General features: G+C 48.7%; 1 long non-coding RNA gene across 1 annotated transcript; it reads right to left on the minus strand.

The window, feature by feature from the left end:
* Positions 1-9,409: 9,409 nt before the first annotated feature.
* LOC135578166 (uncharacterized) lies at positions 9,410-12,487 on the minus strand. The gene is made up of 3 exons (XR_010469505.1): positions 11,671-12,487; positions 10,920-11,031; positions 9,410-9,485 (listed from the first exon to the last, which is right to left on the minus strand). It is a non-coding gene; the product is annotated as an uncharacterized LOC135578166 (long non-coding RNA).
* Positions 12,488-13,403: the final 916 nt, after the last annotated feature.

Consider the following 13,403-nt stretch of genomic DNA (forward strand, 5'->3'; position numbering starts at 1 on the left):
CAACTGCAGGTAATTCTGTGAAATCAACTTGTATATTTTGGAAGGGTCATAAACTTGGCCTTCAACCTCCTGCAGGCTGCTTCCTAAGTGCCTTTTCATTTACTTTTTTACAAACCACACATCATTCACAAATTTGCTTGGCTATAGTATAAATTCCAGTACACCCATATTTTTATAACACTATGGCACCCATTACTTGTTTTCCTCATTAACTCTCTTGATGTAAAATTGCTAATACCTTCCTCATGGTTTGCTTATTTAACATTTCTCTACCCTCTGGGAGTACGCATTTCCCATTCTGTTCCCTGGCTTCCAACTCTTGGAGGACTTCTTTTTATCTTTCATTGAAAACTGGAATTTCTTGTGGGGCCAGGACCTCGGGCGTGAGATAAAACCTGAAGCAATAAATAAGTTAAGGCTGCTTCTCAGGCCATTTCATCTGCTAACCAACTTCCCCGACACAAAAAGAGTTGCCCCTCTGATGTCCATTAACATGTACTACAGCCACTTCTATTGGTGACATCAGATTCCATAACACTTGTCCAACTAGTTCTTCATGAACCAATTCTTTACCTTTGCTATTAATTAGACCCCATTCTTCCCAAATTTTCCCAAAGGTGTGCACTTCTCCAAATGCGTATCTAGAACCATTACGGATGGTACCTTCTTTTCCTTCTAACATTTGCAGTGCCTGACTGACGGCTTGTGGCTGGCATGTTTGAGCTGACCAGTTATTAGGCAACCTTCCCGTTTCTCTTATTTCACCATTCACACCTTCAACGATGGCACACCCATTGTGTCTCTTCCCCTGAATTACCCTTGAAGACCCATCTATGAAGAGGTGCAGCCCATTGCCACCTCTCCATAGGAAAGCAGCAGGGTTTAATTTCCTGCTTTCTCCCACCAGAAGAGCAGTTGCTGCTGCAGCTTGCACACACTCTGGCCAACCTCGAGACACTGGGTCTAAGAGCTTAGATCAGTGTGCCACTGCTTGTCGCTTCCCCCCCAGCCCACTTGCTGCTGGAGCAGCGTGAGAGGCAGAACAGGCCTCCACTCTGTGCAAGCATTGCTCAACAATAACAAAAACATCTCTGTATTATCAACACTGTTTTAAGCATCAATCAAAAACATAGTCCCATACCAGGTACCACAAAGAAAATTAACTCCAGCCCAGCCAAAACCAACACAAACTTCCAGGTAATACAATATCTTTCAAATTTTCTCCTTGTCACCCCCCAGGCAGTAACTGTGTTTCCACACCCAGAGCCTGTAAAAGGTTTCTCTCTAATATAGAAGCTGGGGAATCTTCCCCTAATATATTCCTTCCCCATACGCTTTTAATTCTTATTATCACAAATAGGAATTTATTCATAATTGTCTCTCCTTCCTCCCTGCTACCCCATTTATTACAACTCCGTCTTCAGTTCTGGATCTTTTTAGGGGAGAATTTAGAAGGGACATGGGAGCTTCTGTTTCTGCTAAAAACTAGACCTCATTACCAATTACCACCATTACTTTACCAATTACATGCTCTTTTCCAATTTAAACGTTTCCCCACAAAAAACAAACAAACAAACAAACAAAAAAAAAAAACACCAATAAAAAAAGCCACCACAACACCAAAAACATTTTCAGCCCCTCTGATTTTCCAAAGTGTATTGAGTTTTCTTCCTTTAGTCATTTCCAACAGTTGCCGCCCTAGGGGTAAATATCCCAGATTTCCACAATAATAGCATCCCATTTTCTCTCATTCTCTCACTTTTTTCACTGACTTTGGTCTAAATCTTCTGCGGTTTTGTTTTGTTTTGTTCTTTTCCCTTCCAGTCTTTCACTTGCAACCAATCAGTCTGCTTCAACTTTTCGCTTCAGTTCCCGACCATCATACACAAACACGACCACACTCAGATTTTTTGCAAATTCTTCCTGCCAACCTGGCACATGCTCTCGGAAATACTTCCGTAGATCCACAAACACACTTGCTACCAGTCCACAAAGCTTTCCAAAAATCTTCCCCAGTCGGTGCTCCCCTGGCTTCTGTCTACATTCCTGCACTTCAGTTCAGTTTACTCTTATCTCCTCAAAAGCTCAAAAGCTTTTATCAGATTTTTAACCACCGTTTGGCAATTATCTCCATTTGTTTGATTATTATCATCTCAATTAGAATCACCTTGGGGCCAGGTAGTCTCCCACTGCCTGTGGGGTTAGTTCCACATTCTTTTAAATGATGTTTCCGGAAAGACCAACTCTCTCAATAACAGGATAACATCGGCTCAGAATGGATTCTAGCCGCTCCCCCCCTCCCCCCCCAAAAAAAAAAAAATTAGAAAATCATGATGCTCATCGATCCCCATCTTCCCTTCAGAGTTTGATTTCCTCACATAATCAAATCCCCAGAGTGCCAGGGGGTGCATCCGTGTAACACTGGAACACTGGAGGGCATTCACATGTACATCCCCCCCTTCGCACTTGCTCCCCTACACACACATACGCACGCACATCTGCTGCTGGCTGCACTGCAAAATAACTTTAGCAATCCCAGGGTAAAGCCCAGCAAAAGCAGTAAGGACAAGAAAGACAGTTGGGGAGGTAATCAAGAGGTGATACAGAGAGCAGAGACCAGCTCTGCAAGCACCTTAGTTAAATTACTCCCAACTGCAGCTAAAATTCTTTCCCTAGGTTTTTATACTCGTTTTCGACCATCCTCTTTATGGTGGTCATATGCCAAATCATCCTATACGTACCAGTAATTCATTTGTCCAGGACATCTGTTTTCTAGGTGTTTTTTAGTTACAGTTTGCCAGTCTCCTCGATATAAGGTCATTGCATGCTTTTCTTGAAAACCTTGCTGTACCATAAGTATTTTCCCAATTTTGCAATACCTCGGCCAAGGGTGTCCCCTTCTCTATGCTGAGTTTTATTTCCCATCACTAAAAAAATTCAGAGACACGCTTCCGTTGAGTCACGAGGTTCAGAGGGAGCCCCTTGCTTTCTAATCTCCTTCAGAGAGGAGTTTAGGTGCGGCTGGATCCCATCCTAGTCTCAGACTTGGTCAACGGCTTATGTCTAAAGGATATTTTCCCATTCTCAAGAGAGACTCGAACACTGCTTTTATGTGCACTTTACACTGATCAGGCCACACACTTTGCACTCAAAAACATACTGCAGGAAGGGAGGGACTCGCACCCACCCTGGTGTGGAGGAAGATTTAAAGGCCCTACAGTTTTTTTTACATACCAATTTAGATCTTTGCATAGCAAATTGTCATTGGATCCGTATTTTGGCCAGAATATCACTCTATTAAGGGCTATTTTGTCCAGACAAAACACAATACTTTATCATTTTCTATTTATCCTTCCTTTTTGTACACCACACGTTTCCCCGGTACCTTAACATCCTCCCTAAAGGACTGGACGGAGGAATGTCACCATTTTTCCTTTCTATTTCCCATTCTGAGTCTCGAGGCTTCTCCTTGCGCCTCGTCCCTCCTCTCAGAATGCCCCCGACCACCAAGGTAGTACTTAACAGTCTGTTTTCTTACCTTGGTCCACGCACAAAGTTGCCCGCTCGCTCGTATCGTGCTTCCCGCTTTTTCCTTTCTCCTTTCGCCTATGGTTTGCGGGGATCCGCCTTCGTCCCCACAGCCCTGCAGTTTCTGTCTGTCCGTCCGTCCTGGAATCCCCACCGACCATCCAGAAGGCCATTGAAATCAACGGGGCACGCCTTCCCGTCCATTGGCGACAGGGACCCCCGAGATGACGACGTCGAGTCTCGGACGAGCCCCCAGACTTGTAGGAAACCATCATCTTGCCAACAGAATAGGCTCAGGCAGGATCTCTCGGCAAAGCACGTTTTATTAAGGCTTTTGCGAAACGGGCCGTTCTACCTAAAAGTAGGCACACGCAATAGGGCAAAAAGCTTATACGCCCCCACAAATGCCAGCTGCAAATTCCCTGCCCTGTTCCCCAGGGGTTGGGTACTGCAGGCTTTCCGGACTGCCCGCCGCCTGCCTCAGTTTCCAGGACTCATTCATCTCATGCTAAGAAGGCCCTTCCCCTGCTGGATCTATTGCAAAGGTGGGTTCCTGGCTCTTGGGTTAGCCTTCCCTCTAGCTGCACTTGTTTTTGAAATGCAGGAATGAGTTTGCATTGCAGCATGAGTTGGAAGAGAGTTGGTTTGTGGGAAGGATTCCCAGTGTGATGTGTGTCAATCCTTCCCCCCTCGCTGGGTGAGGTGGCAGCTGAGTTGCAAAAGCAACATTCCTTCTTGAAGGGCTCCTTCCTTGCAGGGCTGAGGCAGAGGCGAGAGAGCCAGGCAGGTGCACGGGGGGGGCGCCGTGGGGGGCGCCGTGGGGGGGGCGGTTTGTCGGTGGGAAAAGCGGGGATCGAACCAGGGACCCATTTGACCAATCCGCGGGTCCGGCGCCCTGGCCGCTCCGCCAGCGCGATCCCACGGCCGTGGAACGCACGGCGCCCCCTATAGGCCGCAGAGCGGCCTGCGCGGCGGCTAAAGGCCGGGGGGGCGGTGGGCGGGGTGGGGATGGAAGTGGGTGCCCTGCGGACCAGCGTCCCGCGACCTGGCCGCTCCTCTACCGCCATCCCCACCGCCGGGGGACGCCACAGCTCCCCCTACAAACCTCCGCCCGCCCGCTAAGCTCGGCCCATGCCGGGGGGCACCCACCGACTCGCTGCCTCCCACCACCACGCTGCAACCCCACCTGCCCCCCGCCCAATCACACACCCCCCCACCCGCCCCTCGCCTGACAGAGCCCAAGACCTCCCGCTGCTGACAGCTACCTGCTCGCGGCCCTAGCGGCAGCGCACGCCGCTCTGCGGCCTATAGGGGGCGCCGTGCGTTCCACGGCCGTGGGATCGCGCTGGCGGAGCGGCCAGGGCGCCGGACCCGCGGATTGGTCAAATGGGTCCCTGGTTCGATCCCCGCTTTTCCCACCGACAGACCCCCACCCCCCACGGCCCCCCCCCCCGCGCACCTGCCTCGCTCTCTCGCCTCTGCCTCAGCCCTGCAAGGAGCTATTGAAGGACGAAGGTTGTTTTTACAACTGGTTTGGCACCTGAGCTCAGCGGGGGAAAGGATTGAGAGGTATCAGACTATGAATCACAGAATCACAGAATGTTAGGGATTGGAAGGGACCTCAGAAGATCGTCTAGTCCAATCCCCCCGCCAGAGCAGGAACACCTAGATGAGGTTACACAGGAATGTGTCCAGGTGGCTTTTGAATGTCTCCAGAGGAGGAGACTCCTCAGCCTCCCTGGGCAGCCCGTTCCAGTGCTCTGCCAGCCTCACTGAGAAGAAGTTTCTTCTCCTATTTAAGTGGAACCTCCTGTGTTGCAGTTTGTACCCATTGCCCCATGTCTTATCATTGGTTGTCAGTGAGAAGAGCCTGGCTCCATCCTCGTGACACTCACCCTTTACATATTTACAAACATTAATGAGGTCACCCCTCAGTCTCCTCTTCTCCAAACTAAAGAGACCCAGCTCCCTCAGCCTTTCCTCAGTAGGGAGATGCTCCACTCCCTTAATCAACTTTGTCGCCCTGCGCTGGACTCTCTCCAGCAGTTCCCTGTCCTTCTTGAACTGAGGGGCCCAGAACTGGACACAATATTCCAGATGCGGTCTCACCAGGGTAGAGTAGAGGGGCAGGAGAACCTCTTTCAACCTACTAACTACCCCCCTTCTAATACACCCCAGGATGTCATTGGCCTTCTTGGCCACAAGGGCACAGTGCTGGCTCATGGTCATCGTGCCGTCCACCGGGACCCCCAGGTCCCTTTCACTGCTCTCTGACAGGTCATTCCCCGACTTATACTAGTACCTGGGGTTCTTCTTGCCCAGATGCAAGACTCTACACTTGCGCTTGTTATAGTTCATTCATGTTTTCCCCGCCCAACTCTCCAGCCTGTCCAGCTCTCGCTGGATGGCAGCACAGCCTTCTGGCGTGTCAGCCACTCCTCCCAGCTTGGTGTCATCAGCAAACTTGCTGACAGTCACTCTATTCCCTCATCCAAGTCATTGATGAATATATTGAATAGTACTGGCCCCAGTACCGACCCTTGAGGGACTCCACAGGCCTCCAACTAGACTCTGCCCCGTCGATCACGACTCTCTGGCTTCTTTCCTTCAGCCAGTTCACAGTCCACATCGCTACCCGATCGTCCAGACCACACTTCCTCAGTTTAGCTGGGAGGATGCTGTGGGAGACCGTGTCAAACGCTTCACTGAAATCAAGACAGACCACATCCACTGCTTTACCATCATCTGTCCACCCGGTTATGTCCTCATAAAAGTCTATGAGGTTGGTCAAGCACGACTTCCCTTTGGTGAAGCCACGTTGACTGCCCCTAATGACCCCCTTATCCCTGATATGCCTTGAGATGGCACCAAGGATAAGTCGTTCCATCAGTTTCCCAGGGATGGAGGTGAGGCTGACCGGTCCATAGTTACCCGGGTCCTCCTTCTTGCCCTTTTTGAAGACTGGAATGACATTTGCTTTCCTCCAGCCCTCAGGCACCCCTCCCGTTTCCCATGACTTAGCAAAGGTGACGGAGAGTGGCCTAGCAATGATCAGCCAGCTCCCTCAGCACCCGCGGGTGCATCCCACCTGGAGCCATGGATTTATGGATGTCCAGATTGCTTAATCGGTCCCTAACCCAGGCCCTCAGCCTTCCCTAGCCTGGAAGCACCAACACCCACGAAGGAGCGAGCTGTGGGCAATGTCCTGCTTTGCCTTCAGCGTCTCTCGCAATGTTAACTTGCAAATTTGTAGTGGATGAGGGTGTGGAACTGCAAGCTGGGGATAACAGTTTTCCAGTGAACGTGAAGGAGAAGGACGTTGAACTGCTGCCCATGCAAGCTGGTCTCAGAGGACACGTAGCAACTATTCACCTCACACCTGGCAATGCATTCGTTTTAAAAAAAAAAAAAAAATAAGCCCAAAACCACTAAGGCAGGGCTATGTTTCTCACCTGCATAGATGTCATCCTTTCCTGACTGGAACCCTTGGCTTCTTTGTGAAGCCTTTGGTTTCATTACCGGGTAGCGGAGGTTTGTTATCAGTCCTTGATTTGGCTTGTCGTAAGTGTATATTGAATCCTTCAATATTCTGAAGATCCTCTCTGGAACACCTTCAGAAGTCTGCAGAGAAAGGAAAGAAACATTTGTCTGCAGCTGCTCTTCGCATGGAGTCCCCAAAAATGAAAGGAATGACAGGTTGCTTCTTCTTTCCCAAGGAGCTGTTTTGGGTGACAGAGTCTGGTACCAGCCTTTGGCCACCAGGGACACCTGCTTGGTGGTGTGCTCTAGGCCCTAAGTGTCACCTCCCTCACCCGCTTGATTTTTTTTTTTTTTTTTTTTTTTTTTTTTTTTTAAAGGGAGAAGAGCAGTTTAAAATCTGGGCTCAGGGGTGTGTTGCAGAGGGATGGCGTTACCGACTTCCCCCTGGCGTCAGAGCGCAACGTTCTCTAGGTTATCTACTTTAGTCTTCTAGTGCACCACACTGGTGTGGATGTCAATGAATAAAGTCTGTGTTGAACTTGTATAAGGAAACACGGAAAAAAAGAATAAGCCAATAAACGCCATCATTATTTTAAAGAAAGATGAGAAGGTAATTTTGCTTATGTCTCCAATAGAAAAGAACCACTGAACAATGACCCCCCTTCCTTCTCTCCTCAGTGGGCAGAGATGACAAGAGTTCCTCCTACTCCTTCCCTCTCCTTTCTCCCAAGGTAAACAGTGTCACATTCAGTGCCATGTAGATTAACTTGCATTTCTGAATTGAACCATAACTCCCCTTGGCACCACTCCAAGCAGAGAGACGAACTGAGCAGCTCAGACATGGATGTGTATGAGTATTCAAGGGTCCTGGCCTGACACCAACATCAGTGACATTGTCTTGATCTATCCTTTAATAGACTGAGATCTTTGTCGGTCAAAGTTCAGGCAGCTTACCAGAAAACCAACTACAGTCCTCATGTGTTAACAACATTTAGACTGTCAAAGGAAGAATGCTCAAATTTTAAATTCATCCTTCGTTTGCAGAGAACAGCTGCAGAAACTGAATGCCTAACACAAGCTAGCGCAACAACACAGAAACGTAGAGAAGGAAAGAGAACACCCAACCGCCTGTTCTACTGGTTATTTTCTCCAATACAGGAGAAACAACCACCAACTCTGGAGAACAAACAGGTCAGGGTTATTGGTCCCACAAAAACGAGCATAAGAAATACTAAGGCAATTCCCCAGAGTCCAGTAACTCTCTTGCCCTCAAGCCAGGGTCGTGCCACAAAAACAAAACTCTTACCAAAGATTTCATCTTAGCTTGAACAGGTAAGTTGTGATGACGGAGATTCGCCAGGAGTCCTAAACATGGTATCATTACCTCATCTTCTGTGGTTTGACTGAAAAGTCCAGGAAGTCAAACAAAGACTTTTAATTAAAGCATCCAGAAATTAGTTACCAGAATTTGGGGGTTGAGGGTGGGGTGCTTGGGGGACTCTATTTTGTTGCCGTGGCGGTGGGGAGGGGAGTGTGGTATTGTTTTGTTTTTTAACTAGACACCATTCTGCCAAGCCAAGCAAAATTCAGATTGCAATCCCCATAGTGTGGGCAGTTTTTAACTGAGCACATCTGGGGGAAAAAAAAAAAAAAAAGGTCTATCAGAGACCAGCACTATCAAAGGTCCTTTATTGCAGGTGCTTTTAAGAGTCACTAGATCTCTTACAAGGACCCTTGCACAAAAGTCATTTTAATGTAACATAAGTCTGTTCCTAATGACGAGCATGACTTTTCCCCTGGGTCTTCTCTTTGACAGCTCCCTGGGATATGCAGGTGGGCTAAGAGGCCAGTTAATATCCAGTCACTGAAAGTCCCACAACCACTGCATTTGACAGGCTGTAACAACATGGTTTGCTAAGAAAAACCTCTGTTTAGCTTGGAGTAAAAATGCCACAGGTCACTCTGGAGACCAGGTTAGTGCAATATGCTAATGGCCTTCAGAAAGTTTAGAAACTTAGCCAGGTGTTTCCCATGAGAGAAGGTAACTGAGTGCACACTTACACATGATGCATTAGAAATGAAATTAATTCATTGACGTTGGCACCAGCACAAAAGACCTGAACATTGTAAGTTACCCTCTGCAGCAACTGGATACTCTGAGGAAATTAAAAGCTGTTCACATGTGTCTTTCCTATAGCATCGCACTCAAGAATGTTACAAATTAGAAAGCTGAAAGGACAAATAAAAAGACATCACGACTGAATTCATTTTCAGACCCTGTGACGTTAACACGACAACTACACAAGCTGCTGTGAGCACACAGGGTCGTGTCCTGACACTCCGAGGTACTTATTAAAAGCCCAAACAGATGGATAAGGTTTTCTTTTGACAGAGGCATTACCTTTGTAGCCCATCCATTTCTCCCCTTTGCTTCATCAGCACGTTCTCCATTCTGTCAGCGAGAAAGGGGCTTTGTCCTGTTGAAAGATCCACAAGTTTTGCCAAAATGCAAAAAGCGCTTTGCAGCCTCTTCAGAAAGTATGTTTAGTGCAGGGGTGTCAAACTCATTTGTAGCAAATGCAATTTTAGGACTGTATAAATGTAGGAGTAGTCGCATTTCTAGAGTCCTAAAATTACGTTTGGCCCTTTGAAGGCAACCGCGAGGCTGATGTGCCCCCCAGTGAAAATGAGTTTGACACCCCCGGCTTAGAGGAAAACACGTTTGCTGTGAAGACAGTCGACAGATCTAATGGTAGTTAAGTCTTTCCTACAGCATCCTTTCAGCACGCAACGTAATTGAGTTAATATAATGCTAATATGCACAATTATGACAATAATCACAGCACAGGATAGCAGCTGAAACCAAACCTCATTATATAAGCATGTGACATAAGAAATTCAAGGTCTTAGTCCTGCATCTACTTGGTGACTACAAAACCTCTCCCACTGACTGGCAAGTCACCTGGATCTCTTAGTCTTCTCCTACTCCAAGTGCTTTGACAAATACACAAACTGGGACAAAAGTGTCCTTCACTGGATGCCTGACTCATTTTCCACAGATCAGGGGCAACACAACTGCTGGCAAATTCATTTTCCGTTTTCCCTCTCAGAAAAGAGATGTCACGACACGTAGCCAGCAAGTACTTGCTGAAATCTCAGAGCCACATATGAGGAAACCTGTGCATATTTAAAAAAAAAAAAAAAAAGAGGAGGTCTTCCCCACCTTTACTGGTCAATGCACAGAAAGGACACGTGAACATTGGTGAAGATGGGCTGTGAGATGGGCTGTGAGATATTATGTGTAAGGTAATAATGTGTAATAAGCTCTGCACTTGACTCCTATAACTCAGCTCGCACTGGCACAGCCCCTTGCACTCACTGGCACTGAGCAGAGGGCAGCAGGCACACGTGCCCTGCAGACCTTCGATGAGAACTGGCAGCCACAGCTCTCGTTTCACTCCTTCACAACTGCCTGTCAAAGAATTGATTAGACAAAACCGACTCCAGGCTTGTCTCATGAACAGTAGGAGAAAGAACTAAATACCTCAGCTGGAAAATAATTCTGGAAAATAAGCTCTCCAGCAGCCAAATCATTTCAAAAACAGAGGCTTTTGGTTTTGGTTTTGGTTTATTTTTGCTTGGTTTGTTGGTTGGATTTGTTTGTCTGGTTTTGTTAGGTTTGGGGTTTTTTGTTTTGTTTCAATTGGAGCAGGTGAGAAGCTCAAGCTCGATTAAAGAGAGAGTACAAAGAACTCTCTGCAGCCTTAAAATCCTGTCATACTGGCCTCGTATGGCAAACAACATACACAGCTAAGACCGACACACTATTTCAGAAGAGTTATTACATGCATGCCGCATAACAGATACCATATAAGAGTAGACAAATAGAGTTAAACATTAGTTCCTATTACCTGTAATATGAATGGGTCACTGAGATGAGCAGAGCCTCGATGAACCACTCCTGCCAGCACGTGGTCACATTGTAGGTATCCTGAAGAGCTTCTCTAGTCTCGCTCTCTAAGACTGGAATTTAAGAATTATTAACAAAAAACCCCTGTCAAACAGCAAAAGCAGCTGTTGCATTAGCTACCAATCTGAGCAGAAGCCCAAGTCATTGACCAGTTTTTCACATCTGTTTCACAAACAACTACAAATAAATCACAGCTCCTACGCACTTGAAGAATCTGGACCTGTCTTGTCATCGCTTTCCCAGAGCAAAGAGCATAGCCCCCTCCCCTCTTCCCCCCTTCCTACCCCTCTGCACACCACCTCCAGCCCCGCTACAACCCCACCTGTCCCCCACCCAAACACATCCCCCCCCACGCCCACCCCACCCCTCGCCTGACAGAGCCCAAGACCTTCCGCTGCTGACAGCTACCTGCTCGGGGCCTGGGAGCAAGCGTCACCCAAATGGAACAACCGGCCCAGGCCCACCCACGGGAGACTCTGGGGCGCAAACCAGATGCAAACTCTTCCGTCCTTCCTTCCTTCCTTCCTGCCTTGGCCCTAAGTGTCACCTCCCTCACCCACTTGTTGGGTTTTATTCCGAAAAAAAAAAGAGTGGTTTAAAATCTGGGCTCGGGTGTGTTGAAGAGGGACAGCGTTAGCGACTTTCCCCTGGGGACAGAGTGCAAGGTTAGTGGCAACCTGTTTGGTTCTCACTTCAAAGCTTCTCTTTCGACGCCTAGGTGAGAAGCAGAAGCCAAAGGTTCTGCCAAGGATGGGCACTGTTGAGCAAAAGACATCTGCAGAGGCAAGCCCGGAGGACGGCGCTCCTAAGCAGAGGAAGGGCCTTGTCGCAAGCTGCGTTTGAACGTGCCCGTTGGTGCTGCTGGACTGGACTCCTTCCAGGGCACAGTCCCCCAGGGATCCGTACAGAGACTTGGCCACACTGGTCACTTGAGGAGGGTGACAGACGGTAAGCGCACAAATCATCTGGAGTCACAGCCAGGGTCCTGCTAGTGGTGAGGACAAGTGAACAGGGCTTGATTCTCTTGGTTTTTCGGCATCCTGCATCTTGCCTTCTGCCCAGGGTGGGCTAGGTGCCACTGCCTCTGCGGACTTGCTCTGGCTGGGACGGAGTTGACTCTTGTTAGTGGCAGCTGGCCTAGCACCGTGTTTGGCAGGGGTGGCTAAAGCGGTGTTGCTTACTGCAGCTGTGGTGTGGCTGTTGCTGCGAGTGCGGGCCTCCCGGAGCCGTGAGGTTGTCTCTTTTTCCTGCAGCGCTGAGGCTGGGGGTGTGCAAGAGGTTGGGAGGGTGGAGAGCAGGAGAGCATCCGGGAAGTGGCCAAAGGGCCGTCCCCTGCTGTAGGCCAGCTGCGCCCACAGGCCTGGTGTTCCTTGCTGCTGGTGCTGCTGCTGCTGCCTTTGTGGTGCAGGTCAGGGTTTCTGGGCGCATGCATGATTTGGGGTGGGCTTGGGGGTGGGCAGGAGGGCAGCAGGCCAAAGGGCTCCCCTCCTGCTGTGCTGCCTGGGTGTCCCTGGCTGTGTGTCTGCCGGGGGCCGGGGAAGCAAGAGCAAGAGGGCCAAGCGGGCGGCAGGCAGCGCAGGCTGGTGAGCGGCAAGGAGGAAAGGCCAAGGGCTTTGGGCGTCTGGTGCCGGGCCAGGTGGGGCTGAGGCGAGGGCATCTTTTCTACTAATGTCTATTCGCGATCCATAAACCTCACTTACTGAATCATCTGCTCCCTGTAGCGTAATTAGCAAAGGGTTGCACTGCAGAGACTCACATCCCGGGAGAGATTGCCCTTTGGATAGGGTAAGTTTTCTTTTTCATTCTATAACCATTCATTGCTCACTGTCCATCCCCCAAACTCTGTGGTCCAGATAACACTGTATCAGGAGGGGCAATGAGAGACAGCAACAAAAACTATGCACTTATTTAAATCATCCTTAGACTCGGTCCCCTTGGACACATGTTTGTTTTCATAACTCAATTCCCTTTAGCTCTGTACATCCCCACACCTATGGATCTGGCAAGCGTCTACTCAAATTGTTAGGGAACCTTCAGTTTCAGTGACGTTCACGTTAAGTAACCCATTTGTAAATTCTACATAATACAGGATTAGTAATCCCCAAAAGTTTCATTTCATTTTCATCTCTGTATCTTTAGTTGAAGTGGGTCGTCAGTTGTCAGTACTTGCCACTCCTCACTGTCCTTTGGAGGTCTGATTGGCTCTTTAATCCACGTGTAATGAGTCCACCCTTTCTCAGCTGGTCGCACCACTGTCTCGGTGATCAGCAGAACTTGAAATGCGCCTTCCCAATCTGGCTGAAGCTTAGCGTCTTTCCAGGATTTGACCAGGACCTGCTGTCCAGGCTGAAACTTGTGAGCTGCAGACTCTAAAGGCAGAGTTTGTGCCAGAAGCCCTTGGTGCCTGAGAGAAGACAGAAAAGAC

Source organism: Columba livia, unplaced genomic scaffold, assembly GCF_036013475.1.
Source record: "Columba livia isolate bColLiv1 breed racing homer unplaced genomic scaffold, bColLiv1.pat.W.v2 Scaffold_85, whole genome shotgun sequence".
NCBI classification, from domain to species: Eukaryota; Metazoa; Chordata; class Aves; order Columbiformes; family Columbidae; genus Columba; species Columba livia.